Source organism: Gavialis gangeticus, unplaced genomic scaffold (genome assembly GCF_001723915.1).
Source record: "Gavialis gangeticus isolate Ggan-Ray unplaced genomic scaffold, GavGan_comp1, whole genome shotgun sequence".
NCBI lineage: Eukaryota > Metazoa > Chordata > Crocodylia > Gavialidae > Gavialis > Gavialis gangeticus.
In genome coordinates this window covers 127,608,294-127,622,969 of record NW_017729022.1, presented here as the reverse complement: position 1 = coordinate 127,622,969, position 14,676 = coordinate 127,608,294, and the positions used below count along the sequence as shown (strand labels likewise).

The window sequence follows — 14,676 nt, the reverse complement described above, 5'->3', positions numbered from 1 at the left end:
TATTAAAAGGAGTCACTTTGCAAATCAAGGGAAGCAATTCTTCTGCTTTATTCTGCACTGCTAAGGCCTCACTTGGAGTGGTGCATCCAGTTTTTGGCTCCACACTTCAAGAAGAATGTGGACAGTTTGAAACAAGTCCAGCACAGAGCAACAACCATGATTAGGGGCATGGGAGGCAAGACTTATGAGAAAAGGCTGAAAGAACTGGAGTTATTTAGGTTGGAGAAGAAAAAACTGTGGGGGAAGGGGGTTGATAACAGTCTTCAAATACCTGGAGGGTGGTTACAGGGAGAATGGAGATAGGCTTTTCTACGTAGCCATAGGGGACAGAATTAGGAGCCATGGCCTCAAGCTGCAGGAGAGGAAATTTAAGTTATAGATTAAGGGTGCCTGTTGACATGTACAGAGGCTGCTCTGACATGCTGTAATTATAGTGCATCAGACCAGATTCAATTAATTGAGTCTGCTGGAGTGTGCTAATTAATGCCCTCCAGCAGCCTCCGTGTCTTAGTCATCAGCATCCTTGCACTTCAAAATGGCAGCGGGGGGTGCTTTAACTAAAGTTTGTTTGACAAGCTGTAGTGAAGGTGCCCCCACCACCCTTTTGAAGCATGGAGATGCTGATACAAGAGATGCTGCTGGTGCTTTAATTACAGTGGCTCTTGGAGATGCTCTAATTAAAGTGCCCCCCTCTTTCCCCGACCCCTGGAGCATGTGTAAAAATGCCCTAGGAGAACTCTTTGACTGTGAGGGTGGTCAGGCTGTGGATCAAGCTGCCTAGAGAAATTGTGGAATCTTCATCCTTGGAAATTTTCAAGAGCAGGTTAGACAGACACTTGGCTGGGATGGTTTAGTCAGGGATGATCCTGCCTTGAGCAAGGGACTTGACTAGAGCAAGGGACCGGAAACATCGGACTATTCGATGGGGTTTAGATGCACCTCTCCCAAAAAAGCACACGGCCCTCTCCTTGGGCAAATTCACAACACAGCAGCACAGATGGGGGAGGTGAAGCAGGGAGTGGCTAAGGGAACAGAGAGAATGGGGTGGTGTCAAGAGGCAAATCCACTCCGAAAACCATATGACCCCCTTCTTCCCCTGCACATCTTCCCTGGTCACTCCAGTTTTGCCTGAGAATAAGCGGACCCTTAAGGAAAGAGCTCATCCCTAGGATTAGGACCAAACAGCCACACAAAGGAGACAGAACCACACCTCACACTGAAAGCTAGTCAGGAATTGTCCAACAATGATGGTTCATCAGAAAACCCTGATTCACCAAAACAAGAAGTTACTGTAGGGACATAACTATTTGGACAAATCTGTCATCAGGAACAGGTCTCGGCTCCAGGAGGGAATTTCTGGTCAAAAGCAGGAGGACTCATCTATTTGCTTACATGTCTTTTCTGCAGCTCTACCCAATTCATTCATGTAATGTGGACAGGCTGAGGCAAACCCACCCTGGAAAATCTTACAGCCTGTGGCAACTGTGTTCACATGGTACCACTCAAAAGTATAAGCTTAGGACTCCCTGCAGGGCATCCATACCCCATTATTTCTGGGGTTGCTATATGCAGAGCAGGTGAGTCGCACTGGCACTTATTTCCTTGGAGGCATGGTTGAGCACACTGTGTTGACATACCCTGAGGCTCCAGTCCCTGGCAGAGAAGCAGCGTGTACGTGGATCCCCATCCAGCTGAGTAGCCTGGCCAATAAACAATCGGGAGTGGGGGGGTCTCTCTTGCTTTTTGGCTCAAAGTCTTTGACTGATCTTACTCTCATCCCAATTCATAATGGAAACATTTTTGGCCTCACAAAAATTTTCACAGGACAGGAAAACCATTTGCACTCAGCTGTCCTAACACCCATTCCAAGGGCACATCTACATGTGCAATGAATTTGACTGAATAAACACTGGCACAGTTTGCACCAGAGTTTATTCTTCCCAGGCACTGTGTTTATATGTGAACCCAGGACTGCAGCATGTTGATCTGGGTTGGAAGAGCCCCAGCTGGCAAAGAGGTCTAGGGGTCAGCCTGGCAAACTGGGGCTGCTCCAACCCAGATCAACGTGCTGCAAAGGGGCTGGCTGACGTACAAGGGTGCTCCAGTGCAGGGCTCTCCAGCAGGCAGCCCCCATCCTGAAGCACGCTCGTGCTCCAGCCAGCCCCAGTGTCTACATGTGTGTTGCAGCACAGTAAATAACATTGCCACAGGACAGTATTTGTGTTTACAAGTACTAATCTACAGTAGCATTTATTCATTTACTGTGGCCTAATAGGACTGCAAATGTAGATGCTGAGACTTTACTGAAAAGCTAATTAGGCACCTCAGCAGTAAATGCCTCATGTAGATGCATCCCCAGGGTGGTCAGGTGAGCCTCAAGCCTGGGCAAGCACTAGACAAGGGACATCCCATGCATAATACTCCTCATCGCTGGAGCACATGAATGAGGAGCACCGAGAAGCCTAGGCTGTATACACAAATGGCCCAAGCTGAGGAAAGGCTTAATTAGCTGGCAGTAAGGACTGGCAATCAGTTGCTACACCCTTTGGAGTAAGGAGGAAGGGAGCAGGGAAATAGCCGTCTCTGACATTGTTGACTTCCTGGTACCAACCCTGAGGTGCCAGCCAACACACAAGGTTGCATTATCCAGTCAAATCTACTTCATCTGTACCTACTCTAGGAACAGCACCTGGGGCAGCCCTCTCTTCATTTTTCATTGGGTGTGCCATGCAGACAACATGCAGTCAGTGAATCGGGTTGTTGCTATTCCTGCCCTGGTTTGTTCCTCTTGGATGTTGTTCACAAAGCAGAGGATATAATTTGAAGTACAATTCTCTCTCTCTCCACAGTCCATTTAAATACTCTTCATGGTACCTGCCTTGCACTGGTTTTTCTAATTCAATGAAGAAAAGACACTTAAGCAAATAGATGAGTTGATTCAATCCCTCTAAATGCTGAGCTTCTCTGATTAAATACTGGAACCTGGAATTCAAAAGGGTTTGCTTATCCTCAGGCAAAGCATCCATTTAAATACACAGTGCATCTCAAAGGCACATGAGCCATCACAGAAATGCTGTTCCCAGCATTCCTCTGTTATCAGCATTTGTTGGTGACAAAAGGAACAAATAATGTGCTTTCTGAAAAATAAGCCTAATGAAGATGAACAGGCCCAGAGCCAAGTGATGTATGGGTGAGTACATTAGCTTGTCCATGGTAGACCCTTGCTGCTAATTCGCAGAAGTCCATAAAAACACACACAGCCATGTCCAGGCACACTGGAAATGCAGGAAGCGCAGAGTTTGGAACAGCCAAGCAAAAGCTGCCTGGGAAGCCCAAACAGGGTGCAGCAGCAGTGCTGTATGGCAGGACAGTGGTGGATTGGCAGAGTGGTACACAACAGCTCAAACCGCCCCAGCCTTTGCTGTGCCTGGCTCTCACTCCTTCTCTTTGTCACTAGTACAGTAAAGAAAACTTCCCTGTCTGGCATCAATCTATTTTCATTTAATCTCATTGGTCCAGAGCCCAATGGGAAAGATTTCCATCAACTTCACTCAGCCCTGTGTCATGCCCCATGTGCAAACCCTAGATCCAGTTCAAAGCTATCTGTAAGGCACAGAGACAAAGCCACAGAGATCAGTATATACTCCAAGGTTCAGGAAAAGAATCCTTGTGAGATGTTTCCTGTTCACCAAAGCTAAATTAGTGTACACTTTGCTGGGGTCATTTGACCCCAGCACTCTTTCCTGCCATGGCAGGGGGTCAGACTCAATGATCTGCTCAGGTCCCTTCTGACCCTACCAGCTATGAAACTATGAACTTGTAATTAGCTAATTCTTACAGGGTGCTAATCTATAGCAGAGACCAGGGTTACACTTGTGATATATAGGAATCTGGGTTTTCCATTTCCCACAGAAAAAAAAAGGTGGGGAATGTGAATTTTCCCTTTTAACAGAGAAACATGCAGAACTTCCACTTTTTCAAAGAGTTCTCTGCAAGCTGGCAGAGTTCCAGCCTGCAAGGGGCTGGGGGGTGCAGGAGGAGGGCAGTCAGGCAGGGGGTGCCATGTGCATGCATGTGCTCATACAAGCACATAGCTGCCAGATACCCTGGAGAGAAGCTCCTGCAGGTAAGTCTGGTTCAGGAGAGGGGGGATTGAGGCCCACATAGTGAGGGAGGAAGGAAGAGAGGGAGGGAATAAGCTGGGCAGGGCTCAAGCTGGTGCTGCTGCCCAGCCCACACACTGCATGGGGCTTGGGGCCCAGAGCCATGTGCGGCCTTAGAGCCCTGGCAGGGAGCCCAAGCCCACAGCAGGAAGCCCACACCCCACCCCACCCCCTGGCTCCACTCCAGCCATGTCACCTGTGGGGGAAAGGGAGCCAGGCTCCATGCTCTGCTCCACTGCAGCAGCTGCCACCTCCCACAGGTGGCAGCCAGGGCTCAGGTGCTGTTGGGTGGGAGCAGGGGGCTGCAGACCCAGGTCCCTGGCTTTGTACCCCTGGCACCTAGAGCCCCCTCCAGCAGGGTTGGTCAGGGTGTGGGGTGGGGAGTGAGGGGCCTAGACCTTCATCCTGGTGAGCAAAGGAGGGAGGGGGAGCTCTGATTTTCCATGATAAAAAAAACCCAAAATCAAATGCCAAAATGTATAGGTACTTAGAATTTATTTTATTATAGTGATTGAGGCACTAGTAGACTTCCAAACTGCTTTAAAATTGCAAATATACAAATAAAACATTGTGTTCAATTGATACCTAGATACATGTGTGTTTCATTATATAATGTTGTTTTGTTTTAATCAAAAATTTTGGGTTTTTTAATCAGAGGATTTGTGATTTTTCTCAGAGGATTTGGAATTTTTAAACAGAGAAAACCAGGATCCCTGGTGATATAGCAGGGGTCAGTATTTATCTACTACAGCAGCAACCACTGCAACCAGGAGAGGAAGAATGAACCAGTGAGTCAACCACCGACCTGGGTTCTATTCCTGGCTCTTTTCTTTTCTTCCTGTGTGACCTTAGGTGCGCCACTGAAGTTAAATTCTATTCTACCTACCAAGGGTCAGATAATATGTTACACAAGCAGTTGCAATAATAGATTTTCAAGGACCTGAACAGCATGGACTAGTATCACACTTAGGCACCTAAGTCCACATAGACATCATATTGTTGGAGCAGAATCTGTCCCTTAGTCTTTGATCTGCTGAAATTCTCCATCTGTAAAATGGAACAGTGGTGTTGGGAGGACCAATACCCTAAAGACTCTGAGATGACCATATACTATGATAATGAGGATGGTATAAATATCCAAGATAAATTAGGACAGAGCTGTGTTGTCAGAAGTATTGTTCTAATTGCTTCCTAATTATTCATACTCCTTTACTATATTTTTTTTAAACACAGACTCTTTTGCATGAATTATATGTTCTCATCTATCCAATGGGCTCTTATTTATTTATATTTGCTTTGTGTAAAAACTTGTAGCAAACAACACATTTGCAAAGACAATAAGTTTAACAGCACTTAAAAAGCCAGTTTATGCCTGGCCAGAGAAAACTCAGGACTCGTATTTCCTAAAGCTGTTCATTTTCTTCCTGGGACTGAAGAAAGAACTTGTTTTGTAATTTTTTTAATTCATTGAGTATTGGGAAAGTTTGATTGTAAAAATAAGCTGGGAGTCATGGCAATACATCGTCAAATATGCATGGACTCCAAACACCAGAACTGCTATCTAATAAAAATTATCCTAATATTTCTGCTGTACAAGAAGTTTCACTTCAGGGAAATTTAATGGAATTAAATTTTCAGTGTTTCTTTGTAAAACTTCATACATAATCATGGTGTGTTGTAGAGCAGAGAGAGAGAGAAAATGCATAGCCAGAGACAATGAAGCCTTATAACACAATTTAGTTCTGCCAGTAATAAATTAACCCATGTGTCATGAAGGCCAGATTGAGAGAGCTATAAAATGTTCTCCTGCAAGAATTGGAATCACTTGAATTATAATGCGGAGGCTTGTTCTAGTGATGCTGGATCAGATTATTAATTGTGTACTCTTTGAAGCTAGATTTTCTAAAGAGGACAGCTCCCAATTAAACATCTGAATGCAACATCATAACACCTACCTTTTATGCAACACTTATCAGTAGATCTGAAGCTGCTTTATATTATCCCTACTGCAGAGGTGGGGAAACCAAGATGCAGAGAGGTAACATGATTTTTCAAAGTTACCCCAGAAGTCAATTGGTAGAGCTAGCACCAGAACCCAGGTTTCCTGAGGCCCAGCCCTATGCTGTATATTACCCTGTCTTCAAACAAAGGAGTTAGATTTTCAAGCAACAAATATTCAGAGCCAAGGAAAACCCTCTTTTGTTCTTGAAGTAACAACAGCACGGATTACAGGGAGGCTGAAGTGACTTCAAGATCTAGCCCTGAGATTTTATTTTTGTCTGTTTGGCTGAAAAATAAATTTCAAAGCAGAATTACTGTAATTACTGCAGGCTAGAGATTACAAGGTTTTCATTACCTGTGTCACAGGGCACTAAGGTGTACCTGCTCCTTTAAAGGGCAGAAACTGCCTAAAGAGAGGGCCCTAGGAGCACACACAGGACCCCCACAGGTGCAGGCTGCCATGGCAGCAGGCTAATGAGGGAATTAGCCTGCACTGCACCTGGTCAGCTGCCCAGAAGACAGCAGAGTCCTGGGCACAGATAGACCCCAGGGCGGGGACTAGGAGGTTAGTTCTCTGGCAGCAGCCAAGGGGGAAGGAGCTTATGTAGAGAAAGCTGCTTGACTGGCTGTTCTGATGCTGGTAGGCTTAGAGGACTATAGCAGCTCATAAGTGCTGGTGGGGAGGAGGCACATCAGACAGAGAGAAACTTGCCTTCTTAAAAGGGATAGAGGGTGGACCCTAGGTTATTGTGTTGTAGCCCAGGGGCTTTTGTTTTCTATTGTTATTTATACCAGTGGATTTGGCTGAGGCTATTGGGGAGACCTCATTGGGGCGCACTACTGCGTACAGCCCCAGAGCTAGGAGGGCGCAGGGACAGGGCTTGCAGAGAGCCCCAGTGCCAGGAGGGCACAATTACTGAGGCTAAGGGTCCAGTGACAACAAGAAGCTGAACTAAACTAAGGCCTCATCATAAGAGACAATATCTAAATACCATCTGTGAGGCATGGAGCCTGGTAAAGGAGTGGTTTTGGAGCTGCACATCCAGCCCATAAGGCTTGGGGGTTTTGTAAGGCACCTCCTGAGTGTGGGACCCAGTAAGGGGTCCAACAATCTACAGGGTTTAGAGGAGTCTGTCAGGACTGTGACCAAGCAGTAGCTTAAGGGCATCCTCCAGATTTCATCATTTAAGCCAGCAAGACATGGCAGGAGAGATTAGTAGGCGCCCATAGGGCAGAGCTGACATGGTCACGGTGCCCTAGGGACATCACAGCCATCCATGGGGAGGTTGTATCATAACAGCCTGTCAGGGATAAGCCACTTCAGAAGGAAAAAAACTAAGCAATTATGTTTCTATTATTTCATCTTCATTTTTCAAAGTTATCTCAATTAATGTTAATCTTGGGCACATCTGTGTGCAATTAGTGCACATGAGTAAATTCCAGAGATTATTGCTCTGGAGACTTTTTCTCCCAGGTGCATTGTTTGAACGTGCGCCCAGGAACAATTAACTCTGGAATAATCATCTCTGGGATTTATTCAGGTATAGCACATGGAGCCAGGTTGGAGCAGTCACAGGGCTGCTGTTTGGGTTCTCTTTTTACAAAAGACTCTTGGCTTTTCCTTACAAAAGATTTCCAAGCCTCCTGGTGGCAAACTTGAAACCACGACCATGAAAGACTCAAGCCAGGAAGTTTTATTCCTTTTTTTTTTTTTAAAAAAAAAAAACCATCTCATTTTAGGCCAATTCCTTGTTTTTTTGTGGACCTGACTTCTGATTTTGGCCCATTGGCATTGGCTGCATTGTGGTCCTGGGAAAAATCCCTTCCATTTCTCTCAGAGTGAATCTGGCCTTCAACATTTTCATTACTTTGAAACATATCATAGGAAGGTTTTGCTCTTGAAGAGCTTCTCAGGAAATTATCCCAAATAAAGTACAGTTTTTAGCAACAAGCAAGCAAGCAAACAAGCAAGCAAACTCAAGCCCTTATACCCTGCCCCAGGCACTAGAAAGGAAGCCCTTTTGGCTCTAGGCCTAGCACACCAGCTTACCCCCCACCTGCCCCAGTTCTGCTCATACCTTGCTTCCTTCATTGGTTACTCTTCTGGGAGCTCTTTAAAGCTGCTAGTGGGCCACCCACTATTTACAGACACCAGATTACAAGAAGCCTGGTTATTTAGGGGCACTGAGTTTCAAGAGCTAAAACACTGGAATCAACTGGCACAGACTACCATCAGCAGCTTTATTGGACTTACTAACTTTAGAGAACATAGTATGTCTACACTACAATGTATAATGACAATATATTCATATTGAGAGCACTTTAACATTGAATACCCGCATCTTCCATTAAATTTCAAAAGGGTCTGCAAGTGCTCTGCTACTCTGAAATGTTAGCCCAAATGAATTTAAGGCCAGGTGGAAGAGTTATGTTACCTAGACAGTTCAGCCTTATGCATCTCTCAGGCCATGGAAGTTTATCCAGATTATTCTGAACCCAATAACTTGTATTCAACTAAAACACACTTTCTGAGAACAATATCCAGCACTGGTTTTAGACTCCAAGAGGTGGCAAACTCATCCCTCCTTCCCTGGGTAGTGTTTCAGTCACCATACCCCTCCCCTCCCCCACAGCTGCTGTACTGTGAAGCAGGAACCAAAGCAGGGTGCTTCTGTCCTGGGCAGAAAGTCATCTTCCCCAGCTAATACATGTGTCTTTCCCTCAAAAAACACTTCCCTGAAATTGCGGGGCATGTTGCATTTAAGAAAATAATGATATACTATGACCAGGTCAAACCCCCTCAACTGGGAAACCTAGGAAATTAAATGATATCATCTGGATGCCTTTTGAAGACCAATGTTTTCCCTACTTGTGGACACACTTGAAGGGAGAGAGAGGCTGCAACTAGATTTAGACAGACTACAAAAGTGGGCAGATGAGAATAGGATGGGGTTCAACGTAGACAAATGCAGGGTGCTGCACTTTGGGAGAAGGAATCCACAGCATACATACAGGCTGGGGAGTTCCCCTCTTGAAAACACAGAGGTGGAAAGGGATCTTGGAGTCGTTATTGACTCCAAGATGAACATGAGCTGCCAATGCCAGACCGCAGCCAGCAAGGCCAGCCATACCTTGTCATGCATCCAAAGGTACATCTCAAGCTGGTCCAGAGAGGTGATCTTCCCCTTCTACGCGACATTGGTCAGGCCATAATTGGAGTACTGCGTCCAGTACTGGGCACCGCACTTTAAGAAGGATGTGGTCAGCCTGGAGGGGGTTCAGAGGAGGGCCACCTGCTTAACTGGAGGGCAACAGGACAGGCCCTATGAAGAGAGGCTGAGGGACCTAAACCTGTTCAGCTTCAGCAAGAGAAGGCTGAGCGGGGGACCTGGTAGCTGCCGACAAACTCATCAGGGGAGATCATCAGCAAATGGGTAGAGCCCTTTTCTCCCTAGCACCACCTGGGGTGACAAGGAACAATGGTAATAAGCTGATGGAGGATAGGTTTAGGTTAGAGATCAGGGGCAATATTTTACAGTTAGGGTGGCCAAAATCTGGAACCAACTTCCCAGGGAAGTGGTCCTCGCCCCTGCCTTGGGCAAATTCAAGAGGAGGTTGGATGATCACCTGTCTGGGGTCTTGTGAACCCAGCATTCATTCCTGCCTGTGGCAGGGGGTCAGGCTAGATGATCTGTTCAGCTCCCTCCTGACCCTAGCTACTATGAACCTATGACCACTACTTGTTAAACTACTCAACAGATTTAGAACCAGTAGAATTCCACAGTGAGGAGGGCACACAAACTTGAGAAAGCCATATTCATAAATAAGTTATATTATGTGAAGCTCTTGCCCCAGAGACTTTTAGCAGTAGGTCCAACTTCAATCCTCTTCTCGCAGTTATGAGTAATTAGTGAATAGCCACTTCCCTCATCTATTAAAAGCCATGCAGTTTGTTCTCCAAGCCTGGGGGAGTCTGAATTTTGGGATTCCTTGCCCTGTAATGTGAGAACTGGTCAGAGGGTGTTGCTCCCTCCCTCAGTAAGAGAGAACATAGCTCTGGGGCTGGGTAGGGAAACTTTCACTGGAGTCCCTCAAGGGGGTGCTTCTGGTGGCTTCAGTCCAGCACTCTCAACGCTACTCACCAGCAGCCATATGGAGCATCTCAGCTTCATATAGAAGAATCAGCTGCATAACTGTCCTAAACCAGAGCCTTGCCACAAAGGAGACATTCCTTGGTGGAGTCTCTCTTTGCCTTTTTCTGGGATCCTGTTCTCCACCACGTCATTCTGCATTTCCAGGTAGGCTGACTTCTCACCCCAGACACATCTGATGTACCAGTAGTTCTTGAGCCCATTCGTTATCCAACAAAGATGATGATATTTTACAGACCCTCTATTGAAAACATAACTGCCTTTTACCCCAAATACCCCAAACCTGAACTCTGCCCTCCTGTGCTTATGCATCAATGCACAGATTTCACTTGCACTTACTTTCATCTCTAGATTCTGTCATGAGACACCAGGGTCTTATGCCTGACAACAACATGATGCCATGTGATGTGACACAAGTGTACCCATAGGATGCTAAGTCTGGATGTCCTTTAGCTATAATTTAAAGTTTCTCACACATTTTTTTGTTGCTCACCAACCTTTCCATAGCACAAAAGTCTTGTTTGCCACTCTTGCTATCCAAGAGTAACCAAATCTGAGCTCATGTGATAGAGATGTCCTCTGTGCACTTCAGTATCCACATAAAGGGCCTGGTTCCCAATCTGATCAAAGCAATTTGCAGAGTCTGCAGCCAGTGCCAGGGAGCCAGGAGCGATGTTCTGAGCTCCTGCCCCAGCCTCTCTCCATCTACAAAAAGTAAATACAGTAAAAAAGCCACTTCTGTTGTTTTCATACTTGAAACAACTACTGTTTCCTAGTAGCTTGCCTAACAGTGTGGGCCAAAACTTTCTTGTGGAACTAACCCCACTTGAATGGTCTTTGTGTCCTCACTTTGACCTGATGGATAAAGTCAGGGGTTTCTTTTACAGTAACAATGCAGGACTCTACCACAACATTTCCTGGCTGGTAACTGAACAATTGTGTAACACAAGCACCATCACTGTGCTTCCTGCTAACCTCCAAGGTTTTGCTTCTGTTTTTCTCTTCCTCCTCTCCCTCGCTGGGCTTCCTGTTTGAAGGAGACAGCTGGTCTGCACTCTCTGGGGCACATGTGGAAGTATCACCATGAAATGCATCTTGCCCATTCATTCCCATTCCATGCATACTGGATTCCCAAAACCAAGCAGGTAGCTGCCTCAGAACATCCCTAAGCTTGCACCGTTGCCTCAGGCATATTGGTAAGCGCTCAGAGCAAAGCACACAGAAATATCACAGGCAGGTCCAGAATGGGAAGAAAGGCACAAATAATATATTTCATTCTCACTGCTCAAGCTCACCTGAAAAGGACAGGTCCTGTTCTTGAGGCCCAAAGATGCTTAGCTCTGCACAAGATATTCAGCCATTTCTCCTTGCCTGCCAGCTTTGTGGCTGAAGCACAATTTTAACAGAGACAATAACAGGTGGTTACCAGTAAGTAACCAATACAGTGAGCTCAGGACCCAACTCATTCTCCAGGTTTAGCGGTCAGACTTGTTTTGCCTTCCCAAATTAGAACCACACTCGGGAAGTACTTTTAGACAGCCTGCTTCTACTGGGGACTGGTTCACACATTTTTAAGGCAAACTATTTCCAGCTGCAACATTTTTGAAAGCCAAATGTACTTCACTGGTCCCTCATCTTTCAGTTCTCAACCAAAAGTGGATCTCAATCCCACCTCTGGAGGGTTAAATTGTATGTTGAAAACTCACTGCTGTTCAAATATAGAGATGCATTTATCTACACTCTCAAAAATCATCCATGTGTTACACTGGGCTAAAGGAACATTGTCTGCTTCTTGGCCAATAGCTAACTACTCTTCTTTAACAGATGCCACTCTCAGAAGCTAGGACTGCCCTGTTTTGTTTTGTTTTGTTTTTGGCTGTTTTTTCCTGTTTTTTTGTTTTTTCAGCTCTGGTCACTCTGGATGTCAGTGTTTTCCCCTCTGCCCCAATCCTGGGGTAAGCACTGCCTTTGTGGAATAACTCAGCTCTCCTATGCTCCAGGGCATCCAGGCTTTCTGGCAAAATATAGGCTCTCTCTCAACCCTCTAAGGCAAAGCCTTCTGCCAGCTCTGTTTGCCAAGTTAAGGTGACTATTCACCTGGACAAACCATCATCACCATCATCTTTCTGCCTCTCACACAGGTATAGCACTTCCAGTAAAGCAGAATCAGGATAATCGTTACTTCTAGCCACAATGAAAATCTACCAGGCCTCTTCATGCTGTCCTGGCTGCATCATCATCATGGCTTAACTAGTATATCCTACCTTAGTAGCTAAATGCACCTGGGTAATACACAACCTCTTCAAAGCACAAACTCTTCAAGTGATGGTTAATTTCAGGGAGAAGCCAAATAAGTCATCTTATAGTAGTGGTTGCGATTGCAGGCGATGAAAACCTCATTTTAGCAGCTTCTGATAGATTTCTAAAACCCCAACTTAATTTTTAGCTGTAGGAATATGCTTCCAGGAAGGGTAATGTCCTATCTGAATGAAAATTCCCTCCAACAGCTTAGGGTCCCAAATCTTACTATTCTGAAAGGTTAGCCCCTTCCCCATGTCTCTCTGTGCAAAGGTGTTCAGTAGAAATGGGACAACCTCAGTCTTGTAAGGGAAGGATTTGGTTGGCTGAATCAGACTGAAGTGTGCATGTCGTGCATTGTGAGTGTTGGATGTTGGTATAGTTAGGCGAGTAAAAATCAAAGGGAATTAGCACTTCCAGCTCTCTTGGTCCAGTTGTACACTCTGGTGGCGTCTGATGCTGTTTTGTTACAGTTGCTTTCTCCAAGGTGCTGGGAAAGCAGCTATATTCTTTTTGGATCTTTCAGAACTTGCACACAAACTGCAAATTCAGGAAACACATTTAAACATGGGAACCCTTAACTTCTCAAATCCAGCTATTTCTCTATCATTGAACCAAAGAAATTATTCATACATCAGATTTCACAGGAGTGCAAAGCAAATCATAACCTCTTTCCATCTGCTCCACTGGCATCAGAAACAAGTTGAGGGGAAAAAAAACTTCCCCATTCTTCAGTCACAGCAGAACTGACAGTTATGTGGTCTGAGGTCTCTGGAAGGAAAGCCTAATGGATTATCAACCAGAAACTGGGCTTCTGCCTCAAAACTCACTGAGTTCATTACTGGGTATCCTTTTGGGAGAAGCAAAGAATTAAGTTATGAAGAGAACCAAACCTTAGCTAACTTACTTTGGTTCTCAGAACAACCAGCCAGTGTTGCAATTGGAAGGAGGCAACTGGTATTGTATCTGTTTTTATGGATTTCAGTTAAAAGAACAAGCAAGAATATATCAAGTTAGAGTAAATAGATCAGCAAGGCTAGCTTGCATTCATTTTACTATGCTAAGTAAGGGTGGAATAGTGCAATGGCTAAATCAAGGTCACACCTGAGATAGAATCAGTAGATGGTTGAGTTAACAAGGATCACTAAAATTATCAAATAATTTATTTACACAACATATCAACCTGTGGTTTCATTAAAGAAAAGAGTTGGGTTTTGGTAACTTAGTATTGAGAGACTGAAGGAGGAACAGTTCTGCTTTCATTTAGGACCTGTTCAATGTTCTATATACCACAGTAATGGAACAGGAGCTGGTCAAGGACATGAAGGGCTATTCTGAGCTTCAACCTTTGACTATGCCAGTGGGGTGGGTGCAAAGAAGTTATAATTTGCTTTGCACTCCTGTGAAATTTAGTGGAAAAATAATTTCTTTGGCTTAATGACAGAGAAGTAACTGGATTTGAGATGTTAAGATTTCCCTCATTTAAATGTGTTTCCCGAGTTCGTAGTTTGCGTGCAAGTTCTGAAAGATTTAAGAAGAATCTGGCTGATTTTCCAAGCACCTTTGAGAAAGCCCCTGTGACTGAACAGCAGCAGAGACACCACCTCCTTGCATATATCTCCTCTTTGCACCTAAAGACCATTACAACACCTTTTGATCTACTCTTCTCACTTCCTCCATTTCACACACAACATTGTTGAGTTATCAGAAAAGTGACTACTGAAATATTCACAGCAGCAGCTTCTGCGTGAACCCATTTAAACTTGACGAAACTTACTAATGTAGATGACTATAACAGAAAACCTTAACCCTGTTATAGTAAAGAGAGGTCTAGGGAAGAAAAATCAGCAAGACTTGTTTGAAGTCTAGGCCTGGGCCTAGAGTGAGTGAGGCTTTAGTTAGGGAGCTTCTGGAGGGGCTGGACGTCTTTAAGTCAGCCGGCCTGGATGATCTTCACCCTAGAGTCCTAAAGGAACTGGCTGGGGTCATTGCAAGTCCCCTGGCATGGCTTTATGAACACTCGTGGTGCTCTGGAGAGGTGCCGGAGGACTGGAAAAGGGCCA

The 14,676-nt window shown here is 45.1% G+C and overlaps 1 long non-coding RNA gene across 1 annotated transcript in view; it reads right to left on the bottom strand.

Moving 5' to 3' along the window:
- LOC109297066 overlaps positions 1-13,945 on the bottom strand; it is a 19,600-nt gene extending 5,655 nt beyond the window's left edge. Inside the window, exons 1-2 of the long non-coding RNA XR_002097184.1 lie at positions 13,935-13,945; positions 9,458-9,460 (exon numbers count right to left, since the gene is read on the bottom strand). This is a non-coding gene — a long non-coding RNA (uncharacterized LOC109297066). The remainder of the gene's footprint in view (positions 1-9,457; positions 9,461-13,934) is intronic.
- Positions 13,946-14,676: the final 731 nt, after the last annotated feature.